This window comes from Triticum aestivum, chromosome 2B (assembly GCF_018294505.1).
Source record: "Triticum aestivum cultivar Chinese Spring chromosome 2B, IWGSC CS RefSeq v2.1, whole genome shotgun sequence".
NCBI classification, from domain to species: Eukaryota; Viridiplantae; Streptophyta; class Magnoliopsida; order Poales; family Poaceae; genus Triticum; species Triticum aestivum.
The window spans coordinates 138,491,782-138,511,626 of NC_057798.1; the positions used below are offsets into that span (position 1 = coordinate 138,491,782).

At 46.1% G+C, this 19,845-nt stretch overlaps 2 pseudogenes; both read left to right on the forward strand.

Moving 5' to 3' along the window:
- The first annotated feature begins 18,851 nt into the window (after positions 1–18,851).
- LOC123047738 (uncharacterized) lies at positions 18,852–18,936 on the forward strand (annotated as a pseudogene).
- Positions 18,937–19,035: 99 nt separating this feature from the next.
- LOC123047737 (uncharacterized) lies at positions 19,036–19,119 on the forward strand (annotated as a pseudogene).
- Positions 19,120–19,845: the final 726 nt, after the last annotated feature.

Genomic DNA, 19,845 nt, shown 5'->3' on the forward strand with positions numbered 1-19,845 from the left:
CCTCTTCCCAACCCCCATGCTAGATTCTCATGATTTTGCATGATTTTGGGGCAGGTCTACGACACCGAGAATGTGAACCAGAAGGAGAAGTTTGAGGCGGACCTCAAGAAGGAGATCAAGAAGTTGCAGCACTACTGGGACAAGATCAAGACCTGGATCCAGTCCAGCGAGATCAAGGACAAGAAGGTGACCCTTCTGTAAATAGATCAAGGACCATGATCTGTTTGGTGCTGTTTTCGGTGATGATTTGGTCCTTGTAACTGCCCTCCTTGTAGATTTAGCTTAGTACACTAGATCATGTAATCTGTGTAGACTTATTACTCTGTGTGGTTTATCTTGCCACTGAAGTGAAGATCAGGGATTCACCGGCAATGGAGTTAGTTCTAATATTTCTGTTGTAACAGTTGTTACATTTCTCATGTTCGATTCCTGTTCTGGAAGTCCAAGTAACTTACAAAGTACGTCATATCATGATACATATTGCATGCATATTTGGTTTCCGGTTGATGCATGGTTGGTGTGCTAGCTGATCGTTAGTACCTGCTGGTTGTTACTATTGCTCTTTTTTATGAAGGCAGTTAGTGTTTAACATCTATCGCTTTAGCGCCTAGCGACTAAATAATGTTTTGTTTCTGGTTAGTTAGGATGATTCGTCCGCTTGTGTAACACACCAGATGTAAAACTTCCATATTTGGCAATATATCAATGTTGGTCTCCACACAATTCCATTCGGGGTTCGATCGTTTGGTCTCATTTTGTTTTGTTATGTTGTTCTACTCATTTCATTGCCATGCTTACCTTGTCATATTGCATTTTTGCTTCTTGTTATATTCCTTTTAGCCATCATATGTTTGCATCATGTGCATATCAATGTTGTGTTGTGCTTAGGTCTACTTGCATTTCCATGATATGCATGCATGATATGTTGTTGCATGTTCTATGTGTGATCCATGCATCACCACCTCTCCTTCTCTTTATTTTCCTTGCAAGTTCCATTTTACCCTCCTCCATTAATGTTCAACTTTCCCTCAATATTCTATCACCATGTCAGTTACCTCTCTGCCAAGTTACACCCATTTTGGAGTTGGTTTGGTTGGGGTCAAAAATGCTTCAAGTTTGAACCTAATTCAACCTTGGAATATTTTTCTTCCTCTAAAAATGCCCAAGCCATTTTTGCAATTTTGTGCTTAATCCCAGGAGCTTGGGAATATTTTCATATTTACCGAATGCCTTTTCTAGTCCACTAGCCTTTTTCGTTTCTTCAGCTGGTTATTTAAATAATCAGAAACTGGAAAGAAATGAGAAGGGGGACTTACCTCTCGTTACCTGGGCCTTCCCCTCACCTACAGCCTAGCAGAGCACAGCAGCCGCTCCTACCACAGCCCAGTCAACCCACGCGTATAGGAGGGTCTTCAAGCTCCTGTACGGCAGCGCATCCAGACGCGCCACGTCGACGTCCGGTCGATTTGACGGCCGAAGAAGCATCGCTAGCCCTATATTACATGTCCGCCGCGCCCTAGGGTTCCTCCTCGACCGATCCCCCTCCTCTACCTGCCTCGCCGCCACCTAGGTTAGCTCCACGCGCGTCGCCGTCGACCTGGCCGCCATGAACCGACCAAGCTTCAGCTCGAGCTCGGGATAGCCATCGCCGACGTGCACTCTGGCCACCACCGCCTCGCCAAGTACATCCGTCTTCCTCCACGATGTCGACTACGTCCCCGCCATCCTCTTCCTCACCTGGGATCGCCAAGTTCGGCTACCTCCCCGTCATCCTCGTCCTCCCCTGCTTCGCGGACAGTAGCCCCGCCAGGTTCAGAGCTCGTCCGCGTCGCCGCAGGCTCGACTCCGTCGCCGTGTTCTTGTCCTTGGGTAAGGAGGTATCCCCAACTTCCTCCCTGCTCCTTCCTGTCGTCAATAGATCACCATAGGCGCTGCTACGATTAAATCTTTCCCATGCTCTCGGTGCTCCGGCAATCTCTGTAGTTTTAGTTGCGCATGTTTTGCTGCTGCACGTGCAGACGCGCTCTCCCCTGTGCCCACATGCTCGCGCTCGCTCGCTCGACGCGCCCGTAGCCCCGCTTGCATCTGCACCCGCGCGCGCACCCTGCCTGCTCGCGTCGCTCGCTCGCTCGCCGTTCTATACTGCGCCCGAGGCAAGCACGAGCTCGTGCTCGGGTACCGCAAGCACGCGCCTTCCACAGCCGCTCCGCGTGCATGCCCTGGCCCCGCCTTCGAATTCCGCACCCCCGCCGGTGACCCATGCTCCGGTGGTCGCCGTCGTGTTCGCTGGCAGCAGTGCCGTTCTCGCACCAGCAGCCCCCGCCTATCGCTAGGACAAGTAGCCCAGCGACCGCTTCTTGTAACAACAGAAGCAGCAGCGTAGTGGTTGTGGTCTTGCTGTTCCACCCAGGAGTGCAGGGTTCGAATCCCAACCTCCACATTTTTATCTTTGGTCTTTTAATTTCTCTTGGGGCACTGACGTCTCGGCCCCACTGTCATACACACACCCGCATTGACCCACTATCATACAAACACGCACACATCTCCCTCTTTTTTTTGTATTTTGTTCTTATTACCCCGCGCTTTCCATTTCTGGAAAGTCCTCTCTTTCCATTTCAGGCAAATCCAAATCTGGACATTTCATTTGGGGAATACTGCCAATTTTGTCAATAGCCATTTTAGGCAGGTTTTAACTTAATGCACTTGTGTATGATTTTCTACAGAAACCCCAACATATTATATATGTTTTTGAGATAGAAAAATCCCACCAACCCAGTGGTGGCCTTAGTTTCTTCATTTGAGCAAGTTCATGAACATGTCATTTTACTTCATGATTATGTCTTGTCATTTTTGCTACATTTATTGTGTGCATCTTATGGGCATGAGCTCTACATGTGTTTTGTTCTATGCCATGCCATCTTTACAGAGGTGCTTGCCATGTATTTTTGTGATCTCTATGATCACTAGCACAAGCATGCAAACTAGGCATCTTAATGTTGCTGATTTCAGGGACTTAGTAATTTCACTAAGTCATGTCCTGCTGTTATTTTTATGCCATGTGTTCATGTTGTTACAGAGAGATCTATGCCCATTTTGAGCATGATCAGTAAGGGTGTTTTGAACATATGGATGTGCTCTATCCATCCATGCCTTTGTTGGCAATTATGGAGTAGTCTAGCATGTCATTTTCGTGCTCTACTTTTGCTACAAAATGTTTCCTGGCAGATTGTTTACATGATATTCAATTTTTACAAGGTTGTTGTAGTTGATCCTTGTATCTATGATGTTGTTCTTGCCATGTATAGCTTCTATGCCATGTCTTCTTGATGGATGTATGCTTAGTTTATCATGAAATGCTCTGTAGTGAGTGCATCGAGCTCACGGACATGCCTACTTGTTATCTGTTTTTGCCATGTCCGGTTTTTCTGCTAAGTCTGAGATCTGTAATGAAACTTGCTATGTTTACATGGGTGCCATCATTTCTTATGGTCCTTTTTGGCTTATGGTTAGTAAGGGACTTTTGATCTATGCTTTGAGTGGATTCCTGCCATGTCTTGTTTTGCTATTATATGTTCCTGTAGCTTGTTGATAACTTGCTCTGTACATTGCTTCGTGATGCTGTTTATGGCATGCCCAACCTGATATTTTTTGCACTTTCACCATGCTTGTTTGAACCTATTGTGATGTGATTTAGCCATAGCTCGGTGTTCCTCTTTTGTTATGCATCTCCTGTAGATCACTGCCATATGTTTTGTTTGTATGTTCGGGTGCTGTAGCATAGTTTGTTGTTGCATGCTAAGTAGCATCGTGCTGTTAATTGCAGATTTGTGCCATTATTGTTTTTCTTGCCATTTGCAAAGCGTGCATCCGTTTCCGGTGATCTTCATATTGATTTCAACCGAAATCATCTCACCTTTCCAGCGGCATACTTGGTTTGCCAAGTTGATGCCTTGTTCATCTTTTTCCTTCCGGAGCACACATATGCATTGCATATCACATCTCGCATATCATGTCATGTTTTGCATCATATTGCTTGTGCATTGCTCCATGTTTGATTGTGGTTCCATTGCTTGTGTTCTTGCTTTGGGTAGAGCCAGGAGATTAGTACGTGAACGAGGAACCTGTTGCGAACGCCTACGAGGATCAAGCCTTCGACAACTCTGAGAACCTTGCAGGCAAGATGACCATACCCTCGAAATCACTTCTATCTTTGCTTGCTAGATGCTCGCTCCTTTGCTATACCTATGCTACGTTACCTACCACTTGCTATATCATGCCACCCATATTGCCATGTCAAACCTCTAACCACCCTTTCCTAGCAAACCGTTGTTTGGCTATGTCACCGCTTTTGCTCAGCCCCTCTTATAGCGTTGCTAGTTGCAGGTGAAGATGAAGTTTGTTCCTTGTTGGAACATGTATATTTTGGGATATCACAATATATCCTGTTTAATTAATGCACCTTATATACTTGGTAAAGGGTGGAAGGCTTGGCCTTATGCCTGGTGTTTTGTTCCACTCTTGCCACCCTAGTTTCCGTCATACCGGTGTTATGTTCCTTGATTTTGCGTTCCTTATGCGGTTGGGTGATTTATGGGACCCCCTTGACAGTTCGCTTTGAATAAAAGTCCTCCAGCAAGGCCCAAACTTGGTTTTACCATTTGCCACCTAAGCCCTTTTCCCTTGGGTTTTCGCGAGCCCGAGGGTCATCTTTATTTAACCCCCCCGGGCCAATGCTCCTCTGAGTGTTGGTCCAAACTAGAGCCACTTGCGGTGCCGCCCTGAGGCAACTTGGGGTATCTTCGGTTACCGTACGTACTGCTAATCCGGATGTGCCCTGAGAACGAGATATGTGCATCTCCTATCGGGATTTGTCGGCACAATCGGGCGGCTTTGCTGGTCTTGTTTTACCATTGTCGAAATGTCATGCGAACCGGGATTCCGAGACTGATCGGGTCTTCCCGGGAGAAGGTTTATCCTTCGTTGACCGTGAGAGCTTATGATGGGCTAAGTTGGGACACCCCTGCAGGGTATTATCTTTGGGACATTTACATCTATGCCCCTAATTTGCGCCCACTCTCAGATTTACCCCTAATTTCAAAGCCTGCTCAAATTTGCCCCTCCGCCGTTAGGTGCACTTACAGAAATGCCCTTCTGTGCTGTTACCGTCCAGTCAAAGCTGGTCAAAGATGGTCAAAGGGCATTGACCATCCTGAAAAAAATAGCAAAAAAGTTCTAAAAACTCTGAAAATTTGTGAGATCAAAGATACTCAGGTTCGCAAGGTGCGTGCAAATTTTCATGATGTTTGGGCATTCCAGGAGCTCGTGTCAAAGGAAAAATAATAAATATGTAAGCCTATGAATAGTAAATTCAAAAAAATAGCAAGAAAATTGAAAAAAATATGAATTTTTTTGACATCAAAGAGGCTATAGTCTACAAGCTGCGTGCAAATTTTTGTTGTGTTTGGACATTGGAGGGGCTTGTGGAGAAAAAAAACAAAATTTGGCTCGAGAAAAAACTTGGGAAAAAATGACTATTTTGTTTTTTCTTGCTAGAGCTCCTCGCATGTCATTTGATCACAAAAACTTGCAAGCACCTTGTGCACCCAAGCCTCTTTGATGCCAAAATTTTTCATATTTTTTTGAATTTTCTTGCTATTTTATTTCAAATTTATTGTTCACAAGTGTGCATATTAAATGTTTTTCCTCGCCACGAGCTCCTGGAATTCCAAAATAGCACGAAAATTTGCATGCACCTTGCGCACATGAGTATCTTCAAACTCACAAAATTTTAGATTTTTTAAAAAAAATTTGCTATTTTTTTCAGGACGTTCAAAGTTGTTTGACCGAACGGTAACGGCGCAGAAGGGCATTTCTGTAAGGGCACCTAACGGCGGTGGGGCAAATTTGAGCAGGGTTTCGAATTAGGGGTATATCTGATTAGGTGGTTCGAGTTAGGGACAGAAATGCAAATGACCCATTATCTTTCGAAAGCCGTGCCCGCGGTTATGAGGCAGATGGGAATTTGTTAATGTTCGGTTGTAGAAAACCCGATGTTGACCTTAATTAAAACACATCAACCGCGTGTGTAACCGTGATGGTCTCTTCGCGGCGGAGTCCGGGAAGTGAACACGGTGTTGGAGTTATGTTTGACGTAGGTTGCTCTAGGATCACTTCTTGATCGCTACTAGCTTCACGACCGTGCCTTGCTTCTCTTCTCTCTCTCTCTTGCATATGTTAGCCACCATATATGCTAGTCACTTGCTGCAGCTCCACCTCATTACACCACCCTTCCCTTAAGCTTAAATAGTCTTGATCTCGCGGGTGTGAGATGGCTGAGTCCCCGTGGCTCACAGATTCTACCAAAACAGTTGCAGGTGCCAATGATGCCAGTGCAGATGACGCAACCGAGCTCAAGTGGGAGTTCGACGAGGAACGTGGTCGTTACTATGTTTCGTTTCTAGACCATCAGTAGTGGAGCCCAGTTGGGACGATCGGGGATCTGTGTAGCTGTTGGGGTAGTCTTCTTTTATTTTGGTTCCGTAGTCGGACCTTGAGTGTAATCTGGATGATGGATGTTTATTTATGTATTGTGTGAAGTGGCGACTGTAAGCCAACTATGTATCTCTTTACCTTATGTATTACATGGGTTGTGTGAAGATTACCTCACTTGCGACATTGCTTTCAATGCGGTTATGCCTCTAAGTCGTGCTTCGACACGTGGGCGATATAGCCGCATCGAGGGCGTTACAAGTTGGTAATCAGAGCCATCCCCGACTTAGGAGCCCCCTGCTTGATTGTTTGCTGGCGTTGTTGAGTCTAGAACAAAAAAAATGTTTTGTGTCTTAGGATTATATATATCGGAGAGTAGGATTCTTTTTACTCCTCAGTCCCTTCGTCGCTCTGGTGAGGTCTCCTGACGTAGAAGTTTTGACTCTCCTCTCCTCAAATTTCACTAAATTTTTTTTAGGATCACGCGGGTATCTTGGAATCGTTCCGATGGTTTTGTGACGAGAACATTGTTCTTGGTGCCTCCTGACAATTAGGGGTTGTGGCAGTGTCCCGGGGAGTTGAGCTCCGAGGTGTTGTCGTCACAATTTTATCGTTGTAGTTCTGGAATACCTGAGTTTTGCCGACATCGAAAATCTCTTTTATGCAGTTGTTGGTGAGAAAACCTCGACGTCACCCAGTACTGGGGAGTTCGGGAGTATTGCCATAACTCGTATAACGGATGCTTTCCGAAGGTTGAGGTACACGATTTCCGAAGGTTTCTTGGTTATGTGTTGACGGATGGATATAGCTGGATGTAGGGATTGTTAGTTTGGGTGAGATATATTGCTTCCCCTGTATCCCCAACACCTGATTGCATAACCGGAAAGTTTCGGGAGTTTATAGGTGGGATTCAAGTAGCTCTAGCACTTCTTCCCGCAGATATTTGGTTTGTGATTGGGTAATCCTTACCACTTATTTGTTCCAGTTGTACCTTGTTTATTTCATTCTTCAATCTCTTATCAAGTGGCTTCTCACCTTAATGGACGTGATGTTTACTTTGGAATTCATTCGTCCATCCTTGTTCGAATGTCTATTGTGAAGACTATATGTTGCAATTTCTATCCATTGATTCAACTTGTCTATCTGTCTATCAAGATGCTAACGGATGTCATCCTCTTCAGGATGGCTCCGCCAACGCGTCAAAATCCGGAACGCAATGATGGGAGTCAGGCGAACCCTCCACCTCCACCTCCGCCTCCGGAGGCATGGCAAACTTTGATGGCAACCACAAACGCCAACGCTCAGTTGTTGATTCAGCTGATGCAAGAGCGCAACCAAGGCCAAGGCAACCAAGGGAATCAAGGTCAAGGGCAGTTCAACCATCAGCCTCAGTTTCCTACCCTCAACCAGTTCCTTGCAAATCAGCCAAAGTCTTTCGGCTATTGTGCCGAGGCCACAGACGCCGACGATTGGCTCGTGGATATCAACAAGCATTTCAAATGCAGCAATGTCAGGCCTGAGGACTACGTCAAGTTCGCTTCTTTTCAGCTCAAAGATCAAGCAGCTGATTGGTTCCAGCAATACAAGGATTCCAGAGGAGGTCGAGTGATTACTTGGACTGATTTCTGTCGGGACTTTAAAGCTCACCACATTCCTACCAGTGTTGTTGAGAGCAAGCGTGAGGAGTTCTGCAATCTCAAGCAAGGCAACATGTCAGTGTACGAATACAACAAGCAGTTTCAGAAACTTGCTCGCTTCGCTAAACAAGACGTTCCTGATGAAAAGAGTATGATCTATCAATTCAGAGGTGGCCTTAGAGAGGATCTGTAGTTAGCTCTCGTTCTTGTTGAGCCTACTCAGTTTGATCAATTCTACAATATGGCTCTCAAGCAAGAAGTTGCTCAGCTCAAGTGTGAGGCTTCTAAGAAGAGAATCAGGGATGCAGTTCAGTCTTCTTCTTCCTCACAAGTGGCAGCTAAGCAGCAAAAGTTCTACCTTCCTCCTCCTCCATTTCGTCAGCCTTACCAGCAGAAGAACTCAGGTGGTCGTGGATCTTCCCACCCACCCAACCCAGTCTATCAGAACAAGTCAAATTCTCAAGCTCCAAGGTCAAATGCTCCTTATCATCGTCCGCTCTCTGAGGTGACTTGTAACAAGTGTCAGCAGAAAGGTCACTACGCGAACAAGTGCTTCAACCAAAGGCGCCTTCCGCCTCCTCCTCCTGTGAGATCTTCAAGAAATGCAGTGGTCAAGCATAATCCAAAGCATGCAAAGGTGAACATGATGAATGCAGCTCAGGCAGAGGATTCTTCTGATGTGATAATGGGTAATCTCTCAGTTAATGATATTCCTGCAAAAGTCTTATTTGATACTGGTGCATCGCTTTCTTTCATTTCGAGACCTTTTGTTGCCAAGAATGAGTTTGTGAAAGAAAAGATTCCTATTCCGTTGAAGATTGTGTCCCTGGGCAAGCAAATGACTTCTTGAGTTTTGGTTCCAAATATCGGTATCAAGATGGGCGACTATAGATTTCTGTCTTCTCCAATTGTCCTTGGTGACTCGGACATCGATCTAATTCTTGGGATGGACTGGCTTTCTAAGCACAAGGCTCAGCTTGATTGTGCTGCCAGGGAAATTCAATTGACACACTCTTCTGAGGATGTTATCATCTATGCCGCTCGTGATGAAACCATTCGGTTGTTTTCTCTCAATGAGAAGGGCGAGTTGGATGCTATTTCTCAAATTCCAGTCATTTGTGAGTACCAAGATGTCTTTCCAGAAGAGCTTCTGGGTATGCCTCCTCATCGGCCAGTCAAGTTCGTTATCGATCTTGAGCCCAGCACTGAACCCGTTTGCAAGCGTCCTTACAAGCTTGGACCTGAAGAACTGAAGGAATTGAAGAAGCAGCTCGATGAACAAGAGCATCTGGGTTTGATCAGACCGAGTTCATCTCCATGGGGATGTGGAGTTCTTTTTGTCCAGAAGAAGGATGGCACGGACCGACTTTGCGTCGATTACCGTCCATTGAACAAGAAGACAATCAAGAACAAGTATCCACATCCCAACATCAATGAGCTTTTCGAGCAACTCAAAGGTGCTAAAGTTTTCTCCAAGCTTGACCTTCGTATGGGTTATCATCAGATTCGCATTCATGAACAAGATATTCCCAAGACAGCATTCAGAACAAGCTATGGTTCTTATGAATATACTGTCATGTCTTTCGGTCTTGTCAATGCTCCTCCAACATTCTCTCGAATGATGAACTTCATCTTCAACCCCTACACCAATGAGTTCGTCTTGGTGTATCTCGATGATATTTTGGTCTTCTCCAAGAATAAGCATGATCATGCCAAACATTTGCGATTGGTGCTCGACAAGCTCAGAGAGCATCAATTCTATGCGAAGTTTTCCAAATGTGAGTTCTGGCTTGATGAAGTTCTTTATCTTGGTCACATCATCTCCGCCAAGGGCATCGCTGTTAATCCCGAGAAGGTGTCTTCAATTGTGAATTGGGAACCCCCTCAGAATGTCAAGAAGCTTCGCAGTTTTCTTGGACTTGCAAGCTATTGCTGAAGATTCGTTGAGAATTTCTCTAAGATTGCAAAGCCTCTTTCCAACCTCCTCCAGAAGCATGTCTAGTATGTCTGGACGCCTGAGTGTGACGTTGCTTTCAACACCCTCAAAGAGAAGCTAGTTACAGCTCCTGTCTTAACTCCTCCTGATGAGTCCAAACCATTCGAAGTTTTCTGTGATGCTTCTCTTCAAGGTCTCGGTGCTGTGTTAATGCAAGAGAAGAAAGTTGTGGCCTATACCTCTCGTCAGTTGAAGCCCAACGAAAAGAACTACCCCACTCACGATATTGAGTTGGCGGCAGTTGTCCATGCATTGATAACATGGAGACATCTCTTGTTGGGAAGGAAAGTGGACATTTTCACCGATCACAAGAGTCTCAAGTATATCTTCACTCAACCCAACCTCAACCTCAGGCAAGCTCGATGGGTTGAAATGATTCAAGAGTACAATCCAAGTATTGAATATACTCCTGGCAAGGCGAATGTGATTGCAGATGCTTTGAGCAGAAAGGCTTATTGCAACAGCTTAATTCTCAAGCCCTTCCAACTGGATCTTTGTGAAGCTTTCCGCAAGCTGAATCTTCAAGTTGTTCCTCAAGGCTTTCTTGCCAACCTCATAGTCTCTCATACTTTGGAAGACCAAATTTGTGAGGCACAACTCCTGGATACCATGGTGAAGAAGGTGAAACATGGTATCGACAAGGGCATTCCCAAATACAAGTGCTATCGCTTGGATGACAAAGATACTCTTTTCTTCGAGGATCGAATTGTGGTTCCCAAAGGCGATCTGAGAAAAGTCGTCATGAATGAGGCACACAATTCCCTCCTATCCATTCATCCTGGAAGTACGAAGATGTACCATGACCTCAAGCAGTCGTATTGGTGGACTCGAATGAAGCGAGAAATTGCTCAATTCGTGAATGAATGTGATGTCTGCAGAAGGGTGAAAGCAGAACACCAACGACCAGCTGGTCTCCTCCAACCTCTTGCTATTCCGAAATGGAAGTTTGATCATATCGAGATGGACTTCGTGACTGGATTTCCTAAGTCCAAGCGTGGAAATGATGCTATCTTTGTTGTCATTGACAAGCTTACAAAAGTGGCTCATTTCCTTCCTATCAAAGAATCTATCACAGCAGCTCAGTTGGCAGAGCTATACACCTCCAGAATTGTCTCCTTGCACGGCATTCCGCAGTTGATCTCTTCAGATCGTGGAAGCATCTTCACTTCTAAGTTCTGGGACTCCTTTCAGAAGGCCATGGGCACCAACATTCGTTTCAGCACAGCTTTCCATCCTCAAACTAGTGGCCAAGTCGAGCGAGTCAATCAAATCCTTGAAGATATGCTCAGGGCTTGTGTCATTTCCTTTGGCATGAAGTGGGAAGATTGTCTTCCATATGTCGAGTTCTCCTACAACAACAGCTTCCAAGCGAGTTCGGGCAAGGCCCCATTCGAAATTCTCTATGGCAGAAAGTGCCGTACTCCTCTCAATTGGTCCGAGATAGGTGAACGCCAACTTCTTGGCAACGACTTGATCACAGAAGCCGAAGAAATGTGCAAAGTCATTCGTGAGAATCTCAAAGCCGCGCAATCGCGCCAGAAGAGTTATTATGATGACAAGCACCGTGATGTGGCTTTTGAAATCGGAGACCATGTCTACCTCCGCGTCTCTCCAATGAAAGGCACTCGTCGCTTCGGTATCAAAGGGAAGCTTGCCCCTAGATATGTGGGTCCTTTCAAGATCATTGGCAAAAGAGGCGATCTCGCCTATCATCTTGAGCTTCCGTCCAATTTTGCAAACGTGCACGATGTGTTTCACGTGTCACAGCTTCGCAAGTGCTTCAAGACTCCTGAGCGCACTATCAACTTTGAAGAAATTGACCTCCAAGAAGATCTCTCTTATCATGAGCACCCCGTTGCTATTCTTGAAGAAACCGAGCGCAAGACTCGCAACAAGTCAATCATATTCCTGAATGTGAAGTGGTCACACCATTCCGACCGAGAAGCCACCTGGGAATGCGAGGATCACCTCCGTTCCGAATATCTGGAGTTCTTTTAGTCCTAGATCTCGGGACGAGATCCTCTTGTAGTGGAGGAGAGTTGTAACACCCCAGATGTAAAACTTCCATATTTGGAAATATATCAATGTTTGTCTCCATCCAATTCCATTCGGGGTTCGATCGTTTGGTCTCATTTTGTTTTGTTATGTTGTTCTACTCATTTCATTGCCATGCTTACCTTGTCATATTGCATTTTTGCTTCTTGTTATATTCCTTTTAGCCATCATACGTTTGCATCATGTGCATATCAATGTTGTGTTGTGCTTAGGTCTACTTGCATTTCCATGATATGCATGCATGATATGTTGTTGCATGTTCTATGTGTGATCCATGCATCACCACCTCTCCTTCTCTTTCTTTTCCTTGCAAGTTCCATTTTACCCTCCTCCATTAATGTTCAACTTTCCCTCAATATTCTATCACCATGTCAGTTACCTCTCTGCCAAGTTACACCCATTTTGGAGTTGGTTTGGTTGGGGTCAAAAATGCTTCAAGTTTGAACCTAATTCAACCTTGGAATATTTTTCTTCCTCTAAAAATGCCCAAGCCATTTTTGCAATTTTTTGCTTAATCCCAGGAGCTTGGGAATATTTTCATATTTACCGAATGCCTTTTATAGTCCACTGGCCTTTTTCATTTCTTCAGCTGGTTAATTAAATAATCAGAAACTGGAAAGAAATGAGAAGGGGGACTTACCTCTCCTTACCTGGGCCTTCCCCTCACCTACAGCCTAGCAGAGCACAGCAGCCGCTCCTACCGCAGCCCAGTCAGCCCACGCGTACAGGAGGGTCTTCAAGCTCCTGTACGGCAGCGCATCCAGACGCGCCACGTCGACGTCCGGTCGATTTGACGGCCGAAGAAGCGTCGCTAGCCCTATATTACATGTCTGTCGCGCCCTAGGGTTCCTCCTCGACCGATCCCCCTCCTCTACCTGCCTCGCCGCCGCCTAGGTTAGCTCCATGCGCGTCGCCGTCGACCTGGCCGCCATGAACCGACCAAGCTTCAGCTCGAGCTCGGGATAGCCATCGCCGACGTGCACTCCGGCCACCTCCGCCTCGCCAAGTACATCCGTCTTCCTCCACGACGTCGACTACGTCCCTGCCGTCCTCTTCCTCGCCTGGGATCGCCAAGTTCGGCTACCTCCCCGTCGTCCTCGTCCTCCCCTGCTTCGCGGACAGCAGCCCCGCCAGGTTCAGAGCTCGTCCGCGTCGCCACAGGCTCGACTCCATCGCCGTGTTCTTGTCCTTGGGTAAGGAGGTATATCCAACTTCCTCCCTGCTCCTTCATGTAGTCAATTGATCACCGTAGGCGCTGCTTCGATTTAATCATTCCCGTGCTCTCGGTGCTCCGGCGATCTCTATAGTTTTAGTTGCGCATGTTTTGCTGCTGCACGTGCACGCGCGCTCTCCCCTGTTCCCACATGCTCGCGCTCGCTCGCTCGCCGCGCCCGTAGCCCCGCTTGCATCTGCACCCGCGCGCACACCCTGCCTGCTCGCGTCGCTCGCTCGCTCGCCGTTCTGTACTGCGCCCGAGGCAAGCACGAGCTCGTGCTCGGGTACCGCAAGCACGCGCCTTCCACAGCCGCTCCGCATGCACACCCTGGCCCCGCCTTCGAATTGCGCACACCTGCCGGTGACCCTCTGCTCCGGTGGTCGCCGTCGTGTTCGCTGGCAGCAGCGCCGTTCTCGCACCAGCAGCCCCCGCCTATCATTAGGACAAGTAGCCCAGCGACCGCTTCTTGTAACAACAGAAGCAGCAGCGTAGTGGTTGTGGTCTTGCTATTCCACCCAGGAGTGCAGGGTTCGAATCCCAGCCTCCACATTTTTATCTTCGGTCTTTTAATTTCTCTTGGGGCACTGACGTCTCGGCCCCACTGTCATACACACACCCGCATTGACCCACTGTCATACAAACACGCACACATCTCCCTCTTTTTTGTATTTTGTTCTTATTACCCCGCGCATTCCATTTCTAGAAAGTCCTCCCTTTCCATTTCAGGCAAATCCAAATCTGGACATTTCATTTCGGGAATACTGCCAATTCTGTCAATAGCCATTTTAGGCAGGTTTTAACTTAATGCACTTGTGTATGATTTTCTACAGAAACCCCAACATATTATATATGTTTTTGGGGTAGAAAAATCCCACCAACCCAGTGGTTGCATTAGTTTCTGCATTTGAGCAAGTTCATAATCATGTCATTTTACTTCATGATGTTGTCTTGTCATTTTTGCTACCTTTTTATCTTCGGTCTTTTAATTTCTCTTGGGGCACTGACGTCTCGGCCCCACTGTCATACACACACCCGCATTGACCCACTGTCATACAAACACACACACATCTCCCTCTTTTTTTGTATTTTGTTCTTATTACCCCGCACATTCCATTTCTAAAAAGTCCTCGCTTTCCATTTCAGGCAAATCCAAATCTGGACATTTCATTTCGGGAATACTGCCAATTCTGTCAATAGCCATTTTAGGCAGGTTTTAACTTAATGCACTTGTGTATGATTTTCTACAGAAACCCCAACATATTATATATGTTTTTGGGGTAGAAAAATCCCACCAACCCAGTGGTTGCATTAGTTTCTGCATTTGAGCAAGTTCATAATCATGTCATTTTACTTCATGATGTTGTCTTGTCATTTTTGCTACCTTTTTATCTTCGGTCTTTTAATTTCTCTTGGGGCACTGACGTCTCGGCCCCACTGTCATACACACACCCGCATTGACCCACTGTCATACAAACACGCACACATCTCCCTCTTTTTTTTGTATTTTGTTCTTATTACCCCGCACATTCCATTTCTAAAAAGTCCTCGCTTTCCATTTCAGGCAAATCCAAATCTGGACATTTCATTTCGGGAATACTGCCAATTCTGTCAATAGCCATTTTAGGCAGGTTTTAACTTAATGCACTTGTGTATGATTTTCTACAGAAACCCCAACATATTATATATGTTTTTGGGGTAGAAAAATCCCACCAACCCAGTGGTTGCATTAGTTTCTTCATTTGAGTAAGTTCATAAACATGTCATTTTACTTCCTGATGTTGTCTTGTCATTTTTGCTACATTTATTGTGTGCATCTTATGGGCATGAGCTCTACATGTGTTTTGTTCTATGCCATGCCATCTTTACAAAGGTGCTTGCCATGTATTTTTGTGATCTCTGTGATGATTAGCACAAGCATGCAAACTAGGCATCTTAATGTTGTTGATTTCAGGGACTTAGTAATTTCACTAAGTCATGTCCTGCTGTTATTTTTATGCCATGTGTTCATGTTGTTACAGAGAGATCTATGCCCATTTTGAGCATGATTAGTAAGGGTGTTTTGAACATATGGATGTGCTCTATCCATCCATGCCTTTGTTGGCAATTATGGAGTAGTCTAGCATGTCATTTTCGTGCTGTATTTTTGCTACAAAATGTTTCCTGGCAGATTGTTTACATGATATTCAATTTTTACAAGGTTGTTGTAGTTGATCCTTGTTTGCTATGATGTTGTTCTTGCCATGTATAGCTTCTATGCCATGTCTTCTTGATGGATGTATGCTTAGTTTATCATGAAATGCTCTGTAGTGAGTGCATAGAGCTCACGAACATGCCTACTTGTTATCTGTTTTTGCCATGTCCAGTTTTTCTGCTAAGTCTGAGATCTGTAATGAAACTTGCTATGTTTACATGGGTACCATCATTTCTTATGGTCCTTTTTGGCTTATGTTCAGTAAGGGACTTTTGATCTATGCTCTGAGCAGATTCCTTCCATGTCTTTTTTTGCTATTATAAGTTCCTGTAGCTTGTTGATAACTTGCTCTGAACATTGCTTCGTGATGCTGTTTATGGCATGCCCAACCTGATATTTTTTGCACTTTCACCATGCTTGTTTGAACCTCCTGTGATGTGATTTAGCCGTAGCTCAGTGTTCCACTTTTGTTAAGCATCTCCTGTAGATCACTGCCATATGTTTTGTTTGTATGTTCGGGTGCTGTAGCATAGTTTGTTGTTGCATGCTAAGTAGCATCGTGCTGTTAATCGCAGATTTGTGCCATTATTGTTTTGCTTGCCATTTGCAAACCGTGCATCCGTTTCCGGTGATCTTCATATCGATTTCAACCGAAATCATCTCACCTTTCCAGCGGCATACTTGGTTTGCAAAGTTGATGCCTTGTTCATCCTTTTCCTTCCGGAGCACACATATGCATTGCATCTCACATCTCACATATCATGTCATGTTTGGCATCATATTGCTTGTGCATTGCTCCATGTTTGATTGTGGTTCCATTGCTTGTGTTCTTGCTTTGGGTAGAGCCGGGAGACGAGTACGTGAATGAGGAACCTGTTGAGAACGCCTACGAGGATCAAGCCTTCGACAACTCTGAGAACCTTGCAGGCAAGATGACCATACCCTCGAAATCACTTCTATCTTTGCTTGCTAGATGCTCGCTCTTTTGCTATGCCTATGCTACGTTACCTACCACTTGCTATATCATGCCACCCATATTGCCATGTCAAACCTCTAACCACCCTTTCCTAGCAAACCGTTGTTTGGCTATGTCACCGCTTTTGCTCAGCCCCTCTTATAGCGTTCCTAGTTGCAGGTGAAGATGAAGTTTGTTCCTTGTTGGAACATGTATATTTTGGGATATCACAATATCTCCTGTTTATTTAATGCACCTTATATACTTGGTAAAGGGTGGAAGGCTCGGCCTTATGCCTGGTGTTTTGTTCCACTCTTGCCACCCTAGTTTCCGTCATACTGGTGTTATGTTCATTGATTTTGCGTTCCTTACGCGGTTGGGTGATTTATGGGACCCCCTTGACAGTTCGCTTTGAATAAAACACCTCCAGCAAGGCCCAAACTTGGTTTTATCATTTGCCACCTAAGCCTTTTTCCCTTGGGTTTTCGCGAGCACGAGGGTCATCTTTATTTAACCCCCCCGGGCCAATGCTCCTCTAAGTGTTGGTCCAAACTAGAGCCACTTGCGGTGCCGCCCTGAGGCAACTTGGGGTATCTTCGGTTGCCGTACGTACTGCTCATCCGGATGTGCCCTGAGAATGAGATATGTGCAGCTCCTATCGGGATTTGTCGGCACAATCGGGTGGCTTTGCTGGTCTTGTTTTACCATTGTCGAAATGTCATGCGAACCGGGATTCCGAGACTGATCGGGTCTTCCCGGGAGAAGGTTTATCCTTCGTTGACCGTGAGAGCTTATGATGGGCTAAGTTGGGACACCCCTGCAGGGTATTATCTTTCGAAAGCCGTGCCCGCGGTTATGAGGCAGATGGGAATTTGTTAATGTCCGGTTGTAGAAAACCCGAAGTTGACCTTAATTAAAATACATCAACCGCGTGTGTAACCGTGATGGTCTCTTCGCGGCGGAGTCCGGGAAGTGAACACGGTGTTAGAGTTATGTTTGACGTAGGTTGCTCTAGGATCACTTCTTGATCGCTACTAGCTTCACGACCGTGCCTTGCTTCTCTTCTCGCTCTCTCTTGCGTATGTTAGCCACCATATATGCTAGTCGCTTGCTGCAGCTCCACCTCATTACACCACCCTTCCCTTAAGCTTAAATAGTCTTGATCTCGCGGGTGTGAGATTGCTGAGTCCCCGTGGCTCACAGATTCTACCAAAACAGTTGCAGGTGCCAATGATGCCAGTGCAGATGACGCAATCGAGCTCAAGTGGGAGTTCGACGAGGAACGTGGTCGTTACTATGTTTCGTTTCCAGACGATCAGTAGTGGAGCCCAGTTGGGACGATCGGGGATCTGTGTAGCTTTTGGGGTAGTCTTCTTTTATTTTGGTTCCGTAGTCGGACCTTGAGTGTAATCTGGATGATGGATGTTTATTTATGTATTGTGTGAAGTAGCGACTGTAAGCCAACTATGTATCTCTTTCCCTTATGTACATGGGTTGTGTGAAGATTACCTCACTTGCGACATTGCTTTCAAAGCGGTTATGCCTCTAAGTCGTGCTTCGACACGTGGGAGATATAGCCGCATCGAGGGCGTTACAGCTTGTATCCATTTTCCTAAACTAATTTCGTGTATTAGTTTGTTTTAGGTTAATTTTATACTATCTAGGACCATGTGTTTTTTGGTTAATTTTACTGTGTTGGATTTGGAAGCGCAGGCGACCTCCATGGACGACATCAACGAGGAAGAGGAGGACAAGGAGGACGACATCGACGATGAAGAGGAGGACAAGGAGGACGACCAGGACATGCGCGACCCCACCCCCGAGCTCGACGAGGACATAGTCGAGTCCGACCTCGAGCTCGACGAGGAGGGCATCGTCCAGTCTGACCATGACGGCGTGCCACAGAAGGTCCTGTGCTCTGCTCTGCCTGCCTCATTTACTGCGTCGCCACCGCAATAGATGTTCTTTTTTCTTTTGTAATTTGGCTGGATTTGTGCGTCTCCGATCTGATGCGTTTGTGCGTGCGTGTGTTGAATAGTGACCTCGGATCTGGTGAAGGGCGCCAAGGAGAAGCAGCTCAAGGTCAAGGGCCCCGTCAGGATGCTGCTCAACATCACCACCAGGAAGTTCCCCTGTGGAGTAGGTAGCCACCTCCCTCTCTTTGCCCTTCCGCCCGATCCCATTTGCTTAGTAGCTCTGCATAGTATATGGTCCTTGCATGCTCACAGTAGCTCGTTGGTGATGTGGGTCACTATGTTTTTGTGGATAGCTGACTGTTTAGGGAATTTCCGTGCCGATGATGATGTTGTGCTGGGCAGAGGATGTGAAACATTTAGACCGCTGAGGCCTTTCCAGTCTTTGATGATCTAAAATTGAGCTTTTTAAAACTGATGCCTAGCATGCCATCAATGTTTTTTTGTTCCTCATCTAGAGATGCAGCTCTGTGTGTTGGTGTGATATAATGTAGAGGAGTTGCATGTGAATCGTTTGTCAGCTGAGCATATGATGTTACAAGGAGATGCTACTGAGATTTTACGTCATTGAAGTATCTTAAACCGAGCTTTTTAAAACTGATGCTTGGTTGATCTAGTTCTAGTATATTAGTTGGGTGAGAGTCTACTGTTGGTGGTGCTGTGTTGTCATTTCTTTTTACGTCGTCGAAGAATAAAAAGATAAGCATTTCTCCAGCCAATGTCTGAAGTAGTTGCTGCTGTGTAGTCATCGGCTGGACCTAATTTGGCAGCGCTGTATTTAAACGGAAATGTTAACGCCCACACGTGTGGGCGTTCACCATCTCGACCACATGCATCCATCACCGTCGAGTACTTTGTGCACGAATCTTGGCACAATCTGGTCGTTTTTCTGTGCCACGTAGGACAAGGCGCGTGTGTGGTGTGTGAGACAGTTCGCCCGCATGTTGGTTGCCCTCCCGCGGTCAGCGGTTGCCACTCGGGGGCGTGCGGTGGAACTGCTATGCGCCCGCACGCCACGCTCCAACCGTGGTTGACGTCAAACACGTCGCGCACTTCGCCCCTCTCTCCCTCACGGTTCCATTTACTCACCCCCGCAGTTACTCGCACAACCCACTTTGCATTTCAAACCATTGGAGGAGAAGACGAGGGGAGAAGGCGACGGCGGAGGCGGAAGAATCGACGGTGTTCGCGGCCGTCGGTGGTGCTCGCCGGACCGGAGCGCCTGCAGATTGAAGGTAATGCTCGCTCCAACTCTCACAATCCTTTCCTGCATTGTCCCCCCTTCCCTCCCTATTCGATTCCTCGCTCAAGATTCATAGAGATTCAGGCGATT